This window comes from Amia ocellicauda, assembly GCF_036373705.1.
Source record: "Amia ocellicauda isolate fAmiCal2 chromosome 11 unlocalized genomic scaffold, fAmiCal2.hap1 SUPER_11_unloc_4, whole genome shotgun sequence".
NCBI lineage: Eukaryota > Metazoa > Chordata > Actinopteri > Amiiformes > Amiidae > Amia > Amia ocellicauda.
This window is the reverse complement of record NW_027102662.1, coordinates 725,096-743,901: the sequence shown is the minus strand read 5'-3', so window position 1 is coordinate 743,901 and position 18,806 is coordinate 725,096. Positions and strand designations below refer to the sequence as shown.

At 44.2% G+C, this 18,806-nt stretch overlaps 4 non-coding genes across 4 annotated transcripts; all 4 read right to left on the bottom strand.

Annotated features, from left to right (window-relative positions):
* Positions 1 to 366: 366 nt before the first annotated feature.
* trnav-aac (transfer RNA valine (anticodon AAC)) lies at positions 367 to 439 on the bottom strand. The gene has a single exon. It is a non-coding gene; the product is annotated as a tRNA-Val (tRNA).
* Positions 440 to 1,308: 869 nt separating this feature from the next.
* Positions 1,309 to 1,381, bottom strand: trnav-cac (transfer RNA valine (anticodon CAC)). Its single transcript has one exon. It is a non-coding gene; the product is annotated as a tRNA-Val (tRNA).
* An 889-nt stretch (positions 1,382 to 2,270) lies between these two features.
* On the bottom strand, positions 2,271 to 2,344 carry trnav-cac (transfer RNA valine (anticodon CAC)). The gene has a single exon. It is a non-coding gene; the product is annotated as a tRNA-Val (tRNA).
* A 15,879-nt stretch (positions 2,345 to 18,223) lies between these two features.
* On the bottom strand, positions 18,224 to 18,296 carry trnav-aac (transfer RNA valine (anticodon AAC)). The gene has a single exon. It is a non-coding gene; the product is annotated as a tRNA-Val (tRNA).
* Between the last annotated feature and the right edge of the window lie 510 nt (positions 18,297 to 18,806).

Sequence of the window (18,806 nt, the reverse complement as noted above, 5' to 3'; positions counted from 1 at the left end):
AGCTTATAAATTATATAGGTTAAAAGTATTCTGAATGTTTTGATATCACACGCCATACCAACTGTTGTCTTCTACACCTTACGGTAGCAACAAATCTAACTACTGCTTTACTTTAACAATAATAATGACGGCGACCACGATGACAACAAGAACAACAACAACAAGAACAACAACAACAACATCATCATCATCATCATCATCAGATTTTAATTAAAAGTGGCTACACCAGCGTTTACAATTTCAACCTGTCGACGGACGGACGCTCTGAGTGCATCGATTGCGGGCACTCCAATGAAGAAAAGACACCCACCGCCTCCGGGGAACCACGAGGGCAAGAATGACGAAAAGGGCCAGCCCACAGTAGGCTGTTTCCGCCCGGTTTCGAACCGGGGACCTTTCGCGCGTTAGGCGAACGTGATAACCGCTACACTACGGAAACTGACACCGCTGCCTCTTGCTTCAAATGGTTACCGTTAAAGCCTGCTGGTAAAACGGGCTCAGGTGTTTCAGGTCGGCTAGGCTGTGAGATGGCGTCTGAAGTGCGGCGAAAGGATGCCATTTTCACTGACCTGTTTGGCATTGCTAAAGGGCACATCAGGACACTTCGGAAACTCTTTTAAAGGCAGGACGCCCTGCGCTCTGACAGTGCCTGCACTTAACCCAACAAGGTGATGCTGAATGGCTTGTTCAAACGTCTGGTGGTCTTCCTTCACCACCAGACTATCAGAGCTATTGTGCCTTCTACACCTTACGGTAGCAACAAATCTAACTACTGCTTTACTTTAACATTAATAATGACGGCGACTACGACGACAACAAGAATAACAACAACAACATCATCATCATGATTTTAATTAAAAGTGGCTACACCAGCGTTTACAATTTCAACCTGTCGATGGACGAACGCTCTGAGTGCACCGATTTCGGGACACTTCGGAAACTCTTTCAAAGGCAGGACGACCTGCGCTCTGACAGTGCCTGCGTTTAGCCCTACAAGGTGATGCTGAATGGCTTGTTCAAACGGCTGGTGGTCTTCCGTCACCACCAGACTATCAGAGCTATACTGCGCCTTCAACTACATAAGAGTAACAGCAATGTCGCCGATCCTGCTACGGTCGTATTGTAACGCAACAACATGTATCGATTTTAAAAGTGTCAGTTCCAGTGCCTCGCAAAGCTACCCTTCTGCGATCGTTTGTTCTCAAGGTCAGGATTTCTTGCCACTCCGAGGAAGAGAAAACGACGGCCGGCCTTGGAGCAGAGAGATGGCGACGGGTAACACGGCACTGGCACGCGTGCACCGCGGGTTGTTTCCACCCGGTTTCGAACCAGGGACCTTTCGCGTGTGAGGCGAACGTGATAGCCACTACACTACGGAAACCGACCCGTCCTGGTGTTTCAAATGGCTCCCATCGAAGCCGGCTGGTAAAACGCGTACAGGGGTTTCCCGTGGGCCAGCCTGTGAGATAAAGGTTTCTATTTTCACTGACCTATTTTGCATTGCTCAAGGGCACATCAGGACACTTTGGAAACTCTTTCAAAGGAAGAACGCCCTGAGCTATGACAAGACTTACACTTACCCCAACAAGGTGATGTTCAATGGCTTGTTCAAACAGCTGCTGCTCGTCTTGTGCCACCATCAGACAATCACAAAGCTATTGTGCCTTCTACACCTTACGGTAGCAACAAATCTAACTACTGCTTTACTTTAACAATAATAATGACGGCGACCACGACGACAACAAGAAAAACAAGAACAACAACAACAACAAGAACAAGAACAACAACATCATCATCATCATCATCATATTTCAATTAAAAGTGGCTACACCAGCGTTTACAATTTCAACCTGTCGACGGACGGACGCTCTGAGTGCACCGATTTCGGGACACTTAGGAAACTCTATCAAAGGCAGGTCGCCCTGCGCTCTGACAGTGCCTGCACTTAGCCCAACAAGGTGATGCTGAATGGCTTGTTCAAACGGCTGGAGGTCCTCCGTCACCACCAGACTATCAGAGCTATACTGCGCCTTCGACTACATAAGAGTAACAGCAATGTCGCTGATCCTGCTACGGTCGTATTGTAACAGCTACAACATGTATCGATTTTAAAAGTGTGAGTTCCAGCGCCTCGCAAAGCTACCCTTCTGCGATCGTTTGTTCTCAAGGTCAGGATTTCTTGCCACTCCGAGGAAGAGAAAACGACGGCCGGCCTTGGGGCAGAGAGATGGCGACGGGTAACATGGCACTGGCACGTGTGCACCGCGGGTTGTTTCCGCCCGGTTTCGAACCGGGGACCTTTCGCGTGTGAGGCAAACGTGATAGCCACTACACTACGGAAAACGACCCGTCCTGGCGTTTCGAATGCCTCCCATCGAAGCAGGCTGATAAAACGCGCACAGGCGTTTCCCGTGGGCCAGCCTGTGAGATAAAGGTTTCTATTTTCACTGACCTATTTTGCATTGCTAAAGGGCACATCAGGACACTTCGGAAACTCTTTCAAAGGCAGGACGCCCTGCGCTCTGACAGTGCCTGCACTTAACCCAACAAGGTGATGCTGAATGGCTTGTTCAAACGGCTGGTGGTCTTCCGTCTCCACCAGACTATGAGAGCTATACTGCGCCTTCAACTACATAAGAGTAGATAGTAGGGTTTTTTGGGCGCGGCCTATTTTGTTATGACGTATGCCCTAAGCTTATTAATATTCCTACGTCATAATTGGGGGGCGTGATTTTAGGTAGAGTTATTTCCTTAATTATTCCTACGTCATATCCGTCAGAAAGTGTGCACCCATAAAACCCTGAACAACAAGGCCACCCATAAATACCCCCACCCCTCTGAAGGCAACGCCCCGAAACTCTCCTCTCTATTTAAGAACCCGCGCTTCTTTTAGGCAATACCTCTTTAATTCTCAGCTTCTGAAACATCCCGCTTCTTCAACATGTCCAGCGACATCAACATGAAACCCCGCAAGAAACAATCCCGGGCAAGGGTTCCTGTACTCACCAATTTGAAGATTGAACGCTCCTGGGTGTTGTTCTGGGGGGCTCGACGGGGTTACCGCTTTAAAAGGGATCCCAGCTATGTTGGAGTGGAGCTTCTTGCTTTGGGAGAGAAGGAGGGTACGTTGGAACCTTTTGAGACGGTAATTGAATACTCTTATGAGGACTGGTTGAAGGTGATGGCCTGGAGAGATCTGGGGCTTGTGGATAAGACTCTAGAAGGCTTGCAAGAGGGTCCAAGAGAATGCGAAATGGAGTCTCCGACTCAGGGTTTTGAAAGGTGTGAATGGGAAAGCTTGCAGAACTACGACAGACGACGTGTGGGGTTTTGGAGGGGGGTCTGACGGCTCAGGGGCTACTCTCTTCTAAGAGGGCGGTGTGTCGTGACGTAGTGAAGAGATAGGATAAAAGGTGCAACAATTCATTCATGGTTTAAAATTAAAGAGAATGTCTTACCCGAAAGCTGCGGACGTCGACAGGCTCTACAGGCCTCTTCAAACCCGGGATCACCCCTGGTTCTATTCCCCAGATTTTGTATACACTCTGGAACCCTTTGACTGTGGTTACTCTCCAAGACCTCAGACCCCGGTCCCTCAGGACGAAACAACATGCGGTGCGATGGATGTCCAAATGAGTCTCGGGGATCCCCAGCCTCTGGAGCTCATGGAGGGCCTCGATTTTGCCGAACTGTCTACCGTCTGTGCGTCTCAGGAGGGGGTCAGTCCAATGGATGGAGAAACACCCCACAAACCACCAGGCGACCCAATGAGCATCGGACTGTCCCGGGGGCGTGATGAAGACGCAGGATTTTTGCCCGGGGTATGTGACCAAGTAAGCAGAGTGGTTAAAAGCACCCTGGTGTATATTCTGAGTGCTCTCATCGACCGAGCTCTGAAAGAAGTCTGTCGGGGGTGTGAAGTGAATCACCCCAGTCAGTTGAGACACAGTTGTTTGTTTGAACCAGACCGTTACTATTTCCTGTTCTATTTCAACGTGTTTTACAGAAGACTGAACAAACCGTGGCTGAAACCGGCACTAATCAAGGCGCTCTCTTACTCCCACATACATGTCACTGTGGGACAAGTCCAGAAAATCATAGATGAGATTTTGCTGGAGCTGAAAAAGGAGCCGTTTATAATAGAGAAACTTGGGCAGCTGCTCAATGACCTGGATGAGCCGAGTAGAAAAACCGCTGGCAAGCTAAAAGCTTATTTCTTCCGTAAAGAAGTTAAAGCTGGGGGCAGCGACGAAGAATTCGACATCTACGCCACTGATTCAGACTCTGACCTGAACTAAGGGACTTTGAACATGGGGAATGTTCTGGACTGCTTCTGCAACTGGTTCTGTCATCAACACTCAGCAGCTAACCTGAGAGCGCTATTACACCATGTGCTTGACAGAAAAGTAGCCAATGCGAGCCTTTTCTCTACAGATTTAACCATCGATGAGGATCAACTTTCAAACCTGGAAAAGTGAATGGCTGCTGTAACAAAGACCGGGGGGTACGAACACTGGGATGAAGGGCTCAAGGGGGCCAAGAATGATATTAGGCCATTTCATCAACATCTGTATGACCTTTTACTGAGCATGTTTAATACACCTCTGTTTACTTTTAAAATAGGTCATATTGTTGTTTTATTTACATATGTAACTGAGGTGTGTGCCTACAAGATAAAGAAACAGGTATATTTGTTGATATAGATCAAGTAACCAATCATCTGATTTATTTTTGTCTGGACCGTAGAAAAAATTGTTGTGTATGTTATACTTTTCTCAAATGTCTAAAAAGTGGTATCTGCTCTCCTGAAGTTGAATAAAAAACCTTGTATAAAAACTTTGCGCATAGTGTGGGTCTGTGTGGTTATTTGACAGAATGACTCGGCAAGCTCCCCAAATGCAGGAACTATACTACAACCCAGCCAAGATTGGGGGTTTGGCGGGTAAGAAGGGTTTTCAAAGAGGACTCGCTGAGGCCGGAGTGAAGGTTAATGATGTGGTTGTTTCAGAATGGTTACGGGAACAAGACGCCTATACCTTACATAAACCTCTCAGGATTAACTTTAAAAGAAACCGCGTATATACAACTGACATAGATTCACAATGGCAAATGGATCTAGTCGATATGTCAAATTTATCAAAACATAACAATGGTCACAAATTGATGTTGATGTGTATCGATGTGTTATCAAAATATGCCTGGGCTCGCATTCTACATAATAAAACAGGTCGGGCGGTGACAAGGGCCTTTGAGGATATATTGTCCCAGGGTCGATGTCCTAAAAAACTGCAGACTGATAAAGGAAAAGAGTTTCTCAACAGAGAATTTCAGAATCTACTGAAGAGACACAAAATACATCATTTCACCACCGGTAATGAGCTTAGGGCATCGGTAGTGGAGAGGTTTAACCGCACCATAAAGACCAAAATGTGGAGATATTTTACAGCGGTCAACACGTTCAAGTATTTTGATAAAGTTCAAGATTTTATCGATGCTTACAACCAAGGGTATCACACCAGTATTAAAATGAAGCCTTTAGATGTTGATCAAAGTAATTCTTTTAAGGTCTATAAAAAATTATACCGACCATTTATTAAGAAGGGAAAAACTACTTATTAGTTCAACATCGGTGATGTGGTTCGCGTTTCAAAGCTAAGGAGTACTTTTGCCAAAGGTTATGAACAAACATTTTCTGACGAATATTTTACAGTTACCGAACAGTTGGCTAGAGACCCCCCCGTGTACCGGTTAAAAGACTATGACAGGGAGGATATAGAAGGAACGTTTTACGAAGCCGAGTTACAAAAAATTATTGTGGGTAAAGACAGTGTATACAGAGTTGAAAAGATATTAGCTGAAAAAACCCAGAACCGGAAAAAATATGTGTTGATGAAATGGCTTGGATGGCCTGAAAAGTTCAATAGTTGGGTCCCGGAACAACAGGTTTGCGATATTCAATCCTTATAACAACATGCCCGCGGGTGTGTTGGGGGCATTACTTTCGATTCTCAAGATGGAATCAGGAGGCTTCTACGTGACTCTACCCAGTAATGCCTCTCTCGATATATATCCTAAAAATGAAATATCCAGTTACACGGTACAATTTGGAAAATCTATAGATCTAAGGGGGTCGTGGGAAGTGGGGTTGGCGGAAATACAGTATCCTTACACTTGGGCTGTTTTACAAGATAAGGATGCCACCTTCGCCATTTTTGATGATGTTAAAAAGAGTCAATGGACATTCACGATACAAGGAGGTTATTATGACAATGTGGATAAAATATTAGATGAGATGCATAAACAGTTCTCAGAAGGCACCCCCAACATCAAGCTATATTACAACCCTATTAAAAACAGAGTGTACAAGGTGTCAAAACCAGGTATTAGCATTCAAACCAGCGGCCAACTGGGGCGTATATTTGGGTTCTATTCTGACACAGAGAGCAGGTTCTCAGAAGTGGTGGGGCGGCTTTTACACTCTTTATGTGTATACGGATATCATAACCCACCAGAGGGTCGGGGATAGTTATGTCCCCCTTTTGAGAAATGTACTTAATAAAGGTAAAAGCAATGACATGGTCACAATTACTTATGACAAACCACACTACGTACCAGTCTCAAAGACCCACTTTGACAACATCACGATCGAAGTAAAATCGGATCAGAATATCAACGTACCCTTCCGCTTCGGTAAAGTTAATGTCAAACTACATTTTCGACCCCTGAAACAGTTTGTACATTATTAAAATGGCTACCTCGAGGGGTTATGTAGATCCTAGCGCCTATGTGGATTATTACAAGATGCAAGATGGAACGGCTTGCCCGGTATTGTAGGAGCCCCCACAATGTATGGCGCCGGTCTAGGAGGACTCTTTCGTGGTCTCTTTAGAATGGCCATACCCCTGCTTAAGAGAGGCTTTGCTATAGCCAGACCCCACTTGAAATCAGCGGCTAAAAATATTGTTAGTGACGTGTTCACCAATGTTATGAACCGGGCAGCTAGCCATGAGCATCAGGAGGGTTCGGGTCTCATGGTAATGGCGAGGAGGGGGGTAAAAGAAGAAACAGCATGTGTCCACCAGGGGGCGACAAAGATCCGTGGCTAACAAAAAACGAAGAATCTCTCATTCTCCAACATATCGTGGAAACACTCGGAGAAGGAAGCAGCACAAGAAAAAACCTGCAAAAAGAAAGTCTCAAAGAAAGAAAAATAGAGCCTCAGGATACATCTTTTAAACATGTCTTTTGTCCACAGTCTATCGGAAGAATGCGTCAAATCAGAACTGGATCTGTTTACAGTTCCATACACTCAAACGAGTATAGATAAGATCATATATGTAGAGATTCCCCCTCTTTCTGCAATTTCAGACACGGCCCCTCTGGAGTTTTTTATAGCTGGCAATGGCGAGGATTATATTGATTTGAATAACACATTTATTTTAATGAACTGTAAAGTGACTGATGAGGATGGCGATGCAATCGAGAAGACGACCAACGCTGGGGTCATCAATTACCCGGTGGCCACCATGTTTTCACAGGTGGATGTGACCCTGGGAGATCGGCTCATTAGTCAAAGCAGCAATACTTACCCCTATAGAGCCATGATGGTGTGTATACTTAATTATAGTGAGGAGACCCTAAGCAAACAGTTCAACCCCGGCCTTTTCTTCAAAGACATCCCGGAAGCTATGGACGACAAGGATCCAGAGGGACTCAATAAGGGTTTGCAAGAAAGAACGGCCTTTTCAACAGAAGGGAGGACCTTTGAGCTAATGGGGCATATCCATGCAGACATATTTTTCCAAGAAAATCTCATGCTCAACGGGGTAGACATTAAAATTAAAATGATCCGTAGTAAAAGTGCTTTTTGTCTGATGACCCCTGATACTGAAAAATATAAACTGACCATATTATCGGCCTCGCTGTTTGTGAAAAAAGTGTCCGTCTCCCCGGCGGTTAAACTAGGACACGCGCAGGCGTTAATGACGGCAAACGCCAAGTACCCGATCGAAAGAGTCTATATGAAAGTCCACAGTATCCCCGCAGGGACACGGGTGATGAACCAGGAAAATCTGTTTCTAGGACAGCTCCCAAAACAGGTTATTATAGGTCTCGTGGATAATGATGCATTTACCGGGGTTTACAACAAGAACCCCTTTAACTTTAAACATTATAACGCGGAATTTATAGCGTTGTACGTCGATGGTGTGCAGGTTCCATCCAGACCTTTTCAACCTGACTTTGAAAACGGCAATGTGGTTCGTGAATATGACAGTCTAGTACTGGCTACGGGTCGCCATCTCAAGGATCAAACTCCCGGCTGATCGATCGCCGGGAATACTGCAGCGGTTACACCCTGTACGGTTTCAACCTGACCCCTGACGAAGAGTGTGGACAACATTTTTCACTGATGAAGACGGGCAATATGCGTTTGGAGATGCGTTTCAAGCAGCCTCTACCACGCACTGTAAATATGGTCGTGTATGCAGTGTTTGACAACATTATTGAGGTGAATCAGAGGAGAAACGTTATGTATGATTATTATTAAAATGAACACCAGAGAGCTCAACCACATCATGAATGCCCTGGCCAGCTCACGGAAACTGTTTCAAGGAGTCTACGCCTGCGATCAGCTGCCTAAATTTAAGATCAAGAATTTACCTGCAATGTACATAATCAACACACACCCTAAAAATATGCCCGGAGAACATTGGCTGGCTATTTATCTAAGGGAGGACCACCGTGGTGAATTTTTTGATTCCTATGCAAACCCCCCGGATTTCAGACCTTTCCCTCGGAAGATCAATAACTTTCTGCTCAACAACTGTCAAGAAACCATTTACAGCGGTCGTCAAGTACAAAGTCTTCAGACCTTCACTTGTGGTAAACACTGTGTGTTTTTCTTATTTCATAGATCTAAAGGAAGGTCATACCCCGATATTATGGCCTTGTACAGTGAGGATTTAGGCCAAAATGATAAAAAAGTGGCAGAGTTTTTCAGGACACTGTGGACCCCCCCTTATAACACAATGACTTACGACCCTAGCCAGCCGTGTATACAGATGGGGTGTTCTTGTGAGGATTTTAAAAGATGTCATGCGTGTTAAGGTGAAAAAATAATGAAAACAGCCTTTGAATCATTAGTTTTGTTTTTATTCAACACAATTCTTATACAAAGCAGGGGTTATGGTATAAATAAATGTACAACATTTGAAAAATAAAAAATAAAAATAAAAAATTGTTTGTCGGGTCATTATTTACAGGGGAGACAAATAAAAACATGAGATTAATAAGCTTCCCAACAATGGATAGATCCTGAGGATGGTCGCTCAGCATGGTCAGAGTAATGAGATATCGGAGTCAGATCAGGCTCCACCTCTTTACACAGACGGATTTTTTGTCGCGTTTCCTGGTTAGGAACTGTTGATTGGGGCATGTTCAGACAGGCCATCGCCTGTAGGAAAGCATTCCAGCCTACAGGTCGGCGACTATCGGGTACCTTATTAGTGCTAGTGACACTCTTCAACAAATCGAACATGTGTGAACCTTTGATCAGTTGTCCTTTAAAAACAAATTCACCCTGTTCATTCCAAGCCGTTACCCGCAGTTTCTGAACCATTTTGTGCAGGATATATTGTGCATGTCTTTTGCTTCTGGCCGGCATGTTTCTCAAAACATCCGTTACAACATCTCCCTCTGAACTGTCTACAGGTTCGGTCACCGCAACATCTTTATCAACCGTTCCCCCCGCATCAGCCCCAGAACCATTTTCTTGAGAGGCCATGGTTAAAGTTAAAATGTTTTGATCTTTTTCACCCTGTCTAACCAGACGGAGGTAGCGCTGTAACGTGTTGGCATACAACTGGGCTTTGGAATACTGATTTAAATCGGCCCTGGCCTGTATAGCTTTCATTTCAGAGTCCAGGTTGTTTTCGGCCGTTTGTCTAATGGGCTCTGGCCCGACAACATTTTTTCTCAGTTTCTCAAGCTGCTCCTGAGGGATCAAAAACATTTTCTGAGCATATTCCATTATTAACCCACTCTGGAAGCTAGAAGACTGGTTAGGAAAGGCACGGCTATGCTCAACAGCGGTCCTATAAAACCCCCAGTTTGATTAATCTTCTTTCTTTTTCTTTTAATAGAATACTTCTTATTAGCGATGATCTTGATAACCGCTTTTTGTTTTTTGAGTTTAGAATGTTGAGAAGGGGTTAGGGGTATATTACCGCGTAAGATGTTAAAAGCTATTTCACACAGGGTCTCGATCAAATCCGAGGGGGCCCCTGCCAGCACAGCTTTCCTATGGCGCGGGCTCCTCTCAAATAACATTTGCAAAAGCGGCAGATTTCTTTTAATCCGAACAGACATTCTTATTTATTTCCTTTTCTTTAGCACATAGACTGCCGGCCAATCGTGCGGGCACAAACCTGTTCTTAGGCGAAAGTCTTCTGGGGTTTGTGCATTTAATTCCGCAATCAAGTACCCGTAGGGTTTTTTGGTGGCATCCTCAAATGCCTCCAAAAAGAACTTGGTCTGGTTAGGGTACATTTGACGAGCCAAGACGGTGACCTGTAGTTTATCTCTGGGGTTTTTAAAAATAATTATATAATTGGCATATAAATTAATAGTGCGGCTTTTTTTACCTTGAAAAAATAGATTTTGAACTAAATAAATAATACTTAAATTCCTATGATGAGTGTACTTTGTGAAAGCTTTTTCCACTTCACTGTTGTCACCGGCCTGCTCCATCAGGTCATCAAGGATCACTAGGTTAGTATTACCGGGCGGGAACAAGTCATCGCCACACAACGAGGCGGGGAGACCTTGCACAAATTACAGATTATTTTTTTTCGAAGCCAAATCATCGTAGAGAGGTTGCCAGCAAGAGAAACACCACACTATGTTGTCAAGAGCTTGGGACACGGTTGCGTCCACATCTTCTATGATGTTCTTTATAAGATAGCTCTTCCCCGAATTGGAGGGACCGGCTATAATACAGGAGAAAGGGTGTTGAAGTCTGTTTTCAAAACCACCGCTAATATCCATAAGGCAGAGTGGTATAATCAGTCTTCAACACTCTTTTATTGTACACCACCCTGAACCGTTTGTTTAGTGATCTATTTTCCAACGTGTACCCCTTTTTATTGCGATAGATCTGATTTCCGGCTGTAATAATCTCACGAGGAGGCGCGTCTTTCTCGGTTACAAAACTTTCTACCAGGGTCGTCAGAGACTTGATGTTAATGAGCTTGTTGTTACAATGGTTCAGAGTGAAACCCTTAACTTTCATACAGGTCTTACCCGCAGCCGTTCTGTATGCGTAAGTCTTAGGACCCCCTGAAACAAACTCCACTATGTGGTCCTGAGGATCTAGTTCGCTCGTTAACTCCCCAAGGTAGTCCCCGAGGGGAGGGACCCAATCCCCTGGCCTGGTGACAAAGATTACAGAGTCAGTATCATGATAGAGCGTGCGTTCCTGCAACTGATCCATTAAGTTGTACAGTTCAAGCCGGGCGTAAGCCGAGGTAAAAACCGCTATGAAAACATTAACGTTCCCCTGTTTGGTGGGGAAATCTTTAGGGGCCCTCCACTGGACCTGTGCCACGTGGTCATTTAAGAATTGAAAGTGTGATACTGCATGTTGTTTGGAAAACATAAATTCTATAAACTGTTCAGGGGTTTTAATCAAGGTTGTGTTTAGACGGTAATTTCTTTCCCCAAACTTACCCCACAGACTGTTTAAAATCAGTTTGGACATTTGTCTCTTGGCGGGGTTTACAGTTATGTTCCCCAGCTCTAGACGGATCCCTTCCTTTTCAAAATATTGCTAAACGTATCGCTCTTTGGCCGCGGAGTCAACACACCATGAGGGATAGCCCGATGCCTCCTGTTTCCCTTTCAGATGGGTCATAATGTAATCAGCAAAAAGAGTATCAGATTTTTCAGAAAAATGCCAAACCTCATACACCTTACCGACTCTGTAACCTTTCTCCACCGCCTTGTCAAGCTCAATGCTACACCAGACACCCGTCAGCGCTCTCTCTTCATCACTGTGCAGACAAGAGGTAGTTTGATTTTCAGTTTCCACACACGTTCTACACAGAGGGAACATCAATTTTCCCGAACACCTGTAAGGCAACACGGGTAAGAACAGCTCGCGAGGAGGGTACATGGTGACTTTGATCAAACCAAAGTAATGTCCGATTTCGAGTAAGTCACGTTAAACAATGGTTGGACGCCCCACCGGGTACATTTTGGTCTTGTTGACATAAGGGTACAGACTGGTGAAATCATAGTAATCTACTCTCTCACCCTCCTTTACCTCATAATGTAAACAGAGGGCATTGGTACGACCCCCAAATAACGCATCCCGGGGCTCAAGACGTTCAGGAAAGTCCAAGGTTTCCATAAACCGTTGTACCCCCGCTTCCTGTTGCTTCAGGGTCGTCCACTCGTGTTCCCAAATCACCAGCACGTTCAAACCATAGGTGTTTTTTAAAGTTTCAATTCGTTCCTGGAAATCATAGTACATATCACTGCAGAGTTTTTGTGTTACGGGGTTAAAGGTGTTTGGGTCGAAGCACTGAGGACAGCCATGGTAAATACAACCTGCAAACTCATAAGCGGTACGCCGCCCGGACACGTCGCTAAAACCGTCTAAGTAGTAAGGCCCCATTTTGACTTCCCCTTGATTTAAAGCATGTCTGATGAAGATGTTATCCCGGGCACTCAGGTATTCCAGCCACTGTATGGAGACAGTCGAAAAGTTCTTTTGTCTAGCACGATAGTTGTCAGAAGTGGTGACCGCTATAGTGTTTTTCTGCAAGAAATCGGACCGATACATTTTCATGCAGAGAGACGCTATGGTCACACTTTGCAAAGGGTCGAGACCCGATGTGTTGATAACCTCGGCGCGGAAACGCACACAGGCTTCTTTAAGGATCACCACATCATTTTTACAATAAGCAGCCATCTCTTCTCGGTCATCAAAAACACCTCCCTTAACCGTATTGTACCATTTAAAGAATTCCTCCCTCTCATGAGACATCATAGTATCAACCCCATAATAAGTGGCGGGCAGGTAGGACCCTCGATAATTTTGAGTGTCCATAGTATTAAAAAAATGGCAGAACCAACCTTTCTTCTGAGCCTCAAAACCCAGAGCCTTAGGCAAAGCGCTCAATTTCATGGGGATGAAATTTAACGAGTCTATGTAACGTTAGTTGAAAGCTTCGTCGGTGAAACACATGATCTTGCTACCCTGAGCTATTATTTTTGGGGTCACCCCATTTTCCACCAGATACTTCATCAAAATGTAAGAATCATAACCCTTAGCATTGTGGGCAATAAATGTGTAATTGAGGTATTTTGGACCGCGATACCGCGTAAAGAAATCCCTGACACAACTCTCACCGCTAGCTGACCACTCACGATCCAACATGTCAATACAGAGTATATAATTAGCAACGTGGACCCCGTTTTCTTGCCGGCATTCAAAAGCAAAAAAGACATACCGGTTGTGCGGCGGCTCCTTTTTAACCGGCTGAATAAAGCACTGGTGTTCGGACCCCGGGGTTAAATCAGCATTACAGATCCTGCATCTCGGCTCCAGACATTTGTGTGGTTTAACCTCATGAAAACGGTACTGGAGGCAACACTGCGGGCAATATTTAGTTTGATCACAATAACTCCGTTTTTTAACCCCCTCAGCAGCGGCCCTCTGTACCTTATGCTCGGAAAAACAGAACGCTGAGAGACAAATCCTTAAGCAATCTTTACATCGGATGGTAGGGGCCAAACCCTTATGACATTGCGGATTGAAACAGACGTTACAGTAACCGTCACATCGGTGCTTAAGCTTATCATTGAAGGCCTTATAACACCAATGACAAACATACGAACAACCCAAAAAAGCCGTCAAACTCTTTATTCCAAAGTAATGACTATCACTTAGGAAGAGAAACAGTGTCTGTGTATGGGTTTCAGGATGTGTCTGAAATTTCACAAATACTTCCTTTACCTCACAACGGTACCACACAACAATTTTTAAAGACAACAACTCCTCAAACTTGGTGATGTCTGAAAAGGCAACCATCTGTTGAGAGTTTAAGCCGGCCCTCTGATGAAGCATTAAAGCTTCTTGCAGAGCTTGGGGTTCAGGCATGTCGGGGGTGAGTAGTTTTATTAAACTGTAAGCAAAACAGAGCTTATTGTCCCCACTGGAACTCACCACTAATTGCCTGAGCTTGGTCCTAATTATGTCGTTCTTCAAGCATTTCGACAGTCTTCTAAGCGCCCCACCCTCAGGGTTACGAACCACATTCATTACCAGAGACAGACTTTCATCAGCTAAGATGGCTGCGTTACTTTGCAATAACGCTTCGATTTTAGCCAGACGTCTAAATTATCTCCACTCAGCATTACAGATAGGTTGCTAAACAAATCATCCCCTCTGAGTTCTAACTGTACAACATCTCGAGGTCTGACCCTTTCAGCAACCTGTTCAAGCATTTTCTGCAAGGCCTCGTGTATGTTGACAAATATTTCTGCATAATTGTCACAATTTAAAAGTTCTGCAAAATTAAAACGCTGAATCATTTCAAAATTGTTATAGGCCGGTCTATCTATAATCACGGGATCACTGGTACTCTTGGACACATCATCATTTTGAACAAAGCCTTCACCCCCTACATTCTCACAGAGCATGTCCTCCACAGCCTTATCAGTCTCAGAATCCTCCACATTCCGAACACCCCCACTGCTGACATCTACAAAACCCCCTTTTTGAGGAGGTTCATTTAAAGCCTGTAAAAGTCCTTCAAAGATATCCAACCGGTTAATGTCAAGACCCTCCTCTATAGTGATGGCTGCTTCTGCCGCCATCCTGTGTTCTAATTGTCTCAAATCATTTATAATAGGGGCAGAATTTGGTCGGGGTAGCTCCTCCAAAGCCTCCACCATTTCAAACAAATCGGGGTGAACTAGGGGGTGAACCTCTATAAGCGCTACCGGTGGGAGGTGGTTATTTAGATCATTGAACATCTGTAACAGGTCGGGGTTCACCGGTAAGTCTGTTAATTCACATTCTATCGGTGGTAATTGGGGGTTATTTAAATAATTTATCATTTGTAATAGTTCCAGGTTCATTGGGACATCAGAGGAGTTCACAACAGGGCCGGGGATGTTCTCTCGGGAAGGTCTTTTTGGGGCCCTAGCTTGTTCATAATCCTTTAGTTTGTGAGTTCTTTTACCAAGTCAGGACATTTTTTAATTTATTTTTTATTTTTCCAACAACCCACAATAGTAAGGCGTTTTGTGTCTATTAAAACATTAAATACGGTACAATTCGTTAGTAAGGGTATTAATAAGGGTGTTTTGGCTCTCTATCACCAGGTTTTGCCCCACTAACACAAGTCTTTGATTTTGTAACAAAGTATGTAGCAACTCATGCCGACCTTCAGGATGTAGCTCCGGGGGCTGGTGGCCTGGCTCAGCTTCAAAGGATGGTCGCTCCGGTAAATCTCGGTCGAAGGAGGCAGGGAGCGAGCGTATACTCATGGACGGAGACCAAGAAGGCCTTTGCGGTGACACCCTGGCCAAGCGCGGGGTACTGTTCCGCGTTTCTGTAGCCAAGAAACGGGTCTGGGGGGACGATGTTGAAACCAGGCCGTCGTTGGGTGGTGTGTCAGCCCTGACTGACGGCGACCCCTGAGGTTGTTGGATGCCTGTATTTGTTCCGCCCGACAATGCGGCGGGCTGAATCTGGGGTGTTGAATTACCCCCAGAAGGCTGTGGCCTGAGTAGATGTTGGGGGGTCTCCAAGACCACCGTGGGGGATCCTCTCGGTGATCTCACCGGGAAAGATGTTTGATCCCACTTAGACGGGGTAATTGTCCTCAATAGCTCATTCACAGAATGACTATCCCAAGAGTCTTGGGAAGAATAAAAATATACATTACATTTACATCTTTAAACGGCGACAGAAATCAAACTTAAAACAACATGTCCAGGACATTCAAAACCTTTAGCTTTTTTAGACCTTTGAAAATAGCCTTAGACATTCACTACGACGCCTTATTATTTACAGACAATATATTTATTAGGACTTGATAATAAATTTAAAACAGAGAAGCCGCTGTAAATAAACTGTTTCTTAAATGTTTCTTTAAAAACTGTAATATTGTTAATAAAACACACACACACACAACAACATTTCATTTTTAAACGAACCTTCCAAGTGTAAACGCTTCCTGATCCCGGGACTTCCTGTTTCACAAACGTTTTCACGATCTGTTTAAATATTAAATACAATGAACACCTTCAAGCCTTTTCCTACAACCACTTTAAAACAGAAGTATAATAGCGGGAGATAAGCCAAACAACTTACTAAACCCTTTCGGACGGCTTTACTTCCTAACCAGACGGTACGGCAATCGGTCATTTCTAAACACGTTCCCCAGAAACAAGCCTAGACCTGTCCGGACTTCTAAAGATCTTTCCCAGAACCCCCCGCCCTACAGGAAACGGTCACCCATCGCTTAAATATTAGCCCTCAACGGGCAAACAAAGCCCTTTTAAAAACATTAAAGTTTGAAAGATCTTACTTACCTCCACAGAATAATCGTTTCTTATGTTTTTCGGCTGGTTTAGCTTTTTGCACCGCTGTGAAGGTAAGAGACATGTTTAACCTTTAACCACACCGCTTTATAAAAAGCTTTAACCTCTTACAGGCTGCAGATATATACTCACAGCTATCAGATACCGGGGCTGACGGCCTTTCAGATTCTTGAAAGGTTACGGTTCTCGAAGGTAAAACGAAACAAGCCCTCGATGTGGAAGGCCTTTCGTTGTCTCGAACCACGTTTCTTAATACTGTTAGACAGGATAATTTTTTTAAATTAACAAAACTGGACTCAAACATCTTACAGAAACGTTATACAAACAAACAGGGGTTTAGTTCTTACCCGGTCGGCAGACAGCCTGTCTAGGGACAACCACTTCTCTTGGTCGATCCTCGGAGACATTAATCACAGGCCTTTCGATAGTTTCTGTGTAATTAAAGAGACCGGCATTAATATATATTAAAACGTTTTCATAACTCTAATGAGCCGCTTCAAAACCACACACACCCATGCATAAGAACCCATGAGCGCAAACACAAAAATCTTACCGTCGTTGTTCCAGATGATCTCCTCAGCGTTGGGAATTAACTCCTGTTGACTGGCTGAAAAATAATTTTACAGAACTTAAAACAGATGTTATAGCCTTATTTACAATACATGCACACAACACGCTCTGAGTCAATGAAAATAATCTGAAGACTTGCCTAAAAACTCGTTTAAATCGAATCGCTGATGTTGTTTCCGGACATTGTTGATCTTTAGTCTTAAATCGAAAGGTCAGTGTGAGTCTGTCGAGCTGAAGACCAGACCTTCATACTTATACTGATGGCCACATGCCGGATCTGCTTGGAAGGCATTGTTCTGGTCTGGCCTTTGTGCCACCCTGTTACCAATTAACATATCAAAACCAACCAATAAAATGACACTGCATCAAATTTCAAATAGAAACCAAGATGGAGACGATCTCTCTCCTCTCTACTCTAAACTTTTATTAGAACCTTTTGGTCTCTCAAAAAAACATTTTTAAGCATCAAGACCTATAGTCAACAACCACTAAGAATATTTCAGGCCTTTATAAGCGCTAAAAAACAACCTGAGCCTAGAAAATAACTATAAAGATCAAAAATAACTAGCGCTTTTACAGTGATTTTTTTATTTATTTTTTATAGCGATGTTTTGTTTGGTATTAAACAAGTCACAAACTACTCAGAACAGCGTTTATCCCCGCAAAAGAGATATTTGGGTTTATTTTACAAAGCTTATAAATTATATAGGTTAAAAGTATTCTGAATGTTTTGATATCACACGCCATACCTACTGTTGTCTTCTACACCTTACGGTAGCAACAAATCTAACTACTGCTTTACTTTAACAATAATAATGACGGCGACCACGATGACAACAAGAACAACAACAACAACATCATCATCATCATCATCATCAGATTTTAATTAAAAGTGGCTACACCAGCGTTTACAATTTCAACCTGTCGACGGACGGACGCTCTGAGTGCATCGATTGCGGGCACTCCAATGAAGAAAAGACACCCACCGCCTCCGGGGAACCACGAGGGCAAGCATGACGAAAAGGGCACAGTAGGCTGTTTCCGCCCGGTTTCGAACCGGGGACCTTTCGCGCGTTGGGCGAACGTGATAACCGCTACACTACGGAAACTGACACCGCTGCCTCTTGCTTCAAATGGTTACCGTTAAAGCCTGCTGGTAAAACGGGCTCAGGTGATTCAGGTCGGCTAGGCTGTGAGATGTCGTCTGAAGTGCGGCGAAAGGATGCCATTTTCACTGACCTGTTTGGCATTGCTAAAGGGCACATCAGGACACTTTGGAAACTCTTTCAAAGGAAGAACGCCCTGAGCTATGACAAGACTTACACTTACCCCAACAAGGTGATGCTCAATGGCTTGTTCAAACAGCTGCTGCTTGTCTTGTGCCACCATCAGACAATCACAGAGCTATTGTGCCTTCTGCACCTTACGGTAGCAACAAATCTAACTACTGCTTTACTTTAACAATAATAATGACGGCGACCACGATGACAACAAGAACAACAACAAGAACAACAACAACAACATCATCATCATCATCATCATCAGATTTTAATTAAAAGTGGCTACACCAGCGTTTACAATTTCAACCTGTCGACGGACGGACGCTCTGAGAGCACCGA